This window comes from Montipora capricornis, chromosome 8 (assembly GCF_036669925.1).
Source record: "Montipora capricornis isolate CH-2021 chromosome 8, ASM3666992v2, whole genome shotgun sequence".
Taxonomy (NCBI): domain Eukaryota; kingdom Metazoa; phylum Cnidaria; class Anthozoa; order Scleractinia; family Acroporidae; genus Montipora; species Montipora capricornis.
The window spans coordinates 31,920,298-31,922,797 of NC_090890.1; the positions used below are offsets into that span (position 1 = coordinate 31,920,298).

General features: G+C 37.0%; 1 protein-coding gene across 2 annotated transcripts in view; it reads right to left on the reverse strand.

The window, feature by feature from the left end:
• The window catches only part of LOC138060261 (titin-like), a 40,675-nt gene that overhangs the window by 35,002 nt on the left and 3,173 nt on the right, over positions 1-2,500 (reverse strand). The window lies entirely within an intron of this gene.

The window sequence follows — 2,500 nt, forward strand, 5'->3', positions numbered from 1 at the left end:
AAAAAGACCTTTCGTCTCAATATTACTTTGTTACATCATTTTACATAAATCTTTCGTAACCATTTATAGTTGTACCAGCAATCAAACAACAACGGTTTAGGCCAGTGATTTCCACGGCATGGCAGTCTGTCTTGTTTAGAACGTGTTTATATCAACTTCACGACGTTTCAAATTTTTCTCTTGGCTTAAGCCATCCTCTTTAATTTCTCCATTTAGGTTCCTAAAGTACGTCTAAAAACTTGTGGAGACAAAGCCTTCTCCGTCGCCGCTCCCAAGTTTTGGAATGATTTGCCCTTTGAAATTACCGTAAGTTAAGTCCTTTGGTGGCTTTGTTTAAATCGCGTTCAAAAACTCATCTTTTTAGAATTGCTTTTAGATAATTATTTCTATCTTTTAAGTTTATACTTAATTTAGTTTAATTATATATATCTAGTTTTGATATTTACTTTCATAACCGTAAAGCGGTATTGTATATACCCGCTATACAAATGAGTTACAATAATAATAATAATATTATTGTTATTATTATTATTATTATTATTATTATTATTATTATGATTATTATTATTATTATTATAAAGTTTTAACATCATGTTCTGGCTGTTGTCATTGCCGTCTTTTCTTTTGTTAGGCGAATCATAACAAATGACCAAAGGCTAACAGAATCTCTTCTTCTCATTTCCAACACTTTCCTCAATATCCTTGCAGTTCCCAACAAGGCAGTTTATTATTATTATTATTATTATTATTATTATTATTATTATTATTATTAAGTACATTAATTTAATATTTATTTTAACTAATTAAATGATTTAAGGACAATTTCAGGAATATGCATAAAGCAGTTTTTCAATTAAAGATATCCATAATCAAATTTAATTGTCATTAATAAAGAAGGCTTGCTTGTTTGCTTGTCGTCTTCACAATTTTATTCATAATTTATCTAACATAAGAAACTATCAGCAATTAATATCACCCAACTAGTGGACTAATGCAAATCCTGCATTTTGATTGGCTACGCTACTAGAGGACTATTAGTAATAGTCCTCAAGTAGCGAAAAGCGTGACGCTTTTTTTCGTTTTATTCCCTGTCCGACTAATTGGGTGGTACTAAAACAATTGGACCCTTCGTCCTCAAGGGCCACGGGTCAATAGCCCATTTGGCTTCGCCTCATGGGCTATTGACTCGTAGCTCTTGCGGGCTACGGGTCTAATTGTTAATTAGTATATACAAAAACAGTGGATAGGGTTAAACGCGCGATAAGTGGCTACTCAACTACCGGATATCCATTGCCATCTTTGCAGAAATAAATGAATTAAAATCATCTTTTTGTGCTGTATTATCTGACCTTTTTAGTACATACTAAAACAACTATTCACCTCAGTGTTGGTGGCTAGTGATGGATATTTACCGAGCCGCGAAGCGGCGGGATCAATATCCAACACTTGCCACCTCCACTTCAGTGAATAGTTGCTAATTATAATCTGTTTGTGAGGCGAGGCAGTTTCTTGATATATGACTACCAAGACCTGTAGCATAACATCTAAACGTTTATGCACTACCCTTTTTTTATTGCTACATGTAGCTTCTTCCCAAAGCCTAACCCAATTGTGACTTAACCCTTAGGGCAATGCACATATGCTGACAGACTTAGTAAACTACAATCTGGGAAAAAACTGTTGAGACAGTGACACAAAATGCATCTTCATTTTTACACACCCCTACTTACACTCCCCTTCCCACTCCCCTCCTCTCTCAGTCAATGTTGCTACGTATTGTCATCTGTGCTACAGACGAGTATATTTCCGACCAAGATAAATCAACTTTGAGTTTGGGGAGAGGGGAAAGGGAGGCTTTTAAACGGATGATTTTATGGAGTATCCAAGATGTCTCTTTGTCTCAACAGGTTTTGTCCTAGATTGTAGGCCGCATAGCTTGACTAGAAATCCCAACTCATATATTCTTAAAACTACTTTAACGTATGAGCAACAACCCACTAGCACACTTTCAACCCGAGATAACTCGGAAAATTTTTAACCGCATATTAATTATGACCCATAGCCTGGGATTGTTGAGCAGTGCTGGGGACAATTGATCAATGCTAGGGACGGTTGATCACAGCTAGGGATAGTTGATCAGTTCTGAGGACAGTTGATCAGTGCTAAGGACAGTTGATCAGTGCTAGGGACAGTTGTCAGTGCTAGAGAAAGTTGATCACATCTAGTGACAATTAATCACATCTAGGGACAGTTGATCAGTGCTAGAGACAGTTGATCACAGCGAGGTACAGTTAGTCATAGCCAGGGACAGTTTATCAATGCTAGGGACAGTCAATCAGAGTTAGAGACAGTTGGTTCATAGCCAAGGACTATTCATCGGTGCTAGGGACAGTTGATCAGTGCTGGGGACAGTTGATCAATGCTAGGGACAGTCAATCATAGCCAGGGACTATTCATCAGTGCTAGGGACCGTTGATCACAGCTTGGGACTGTTGATCAG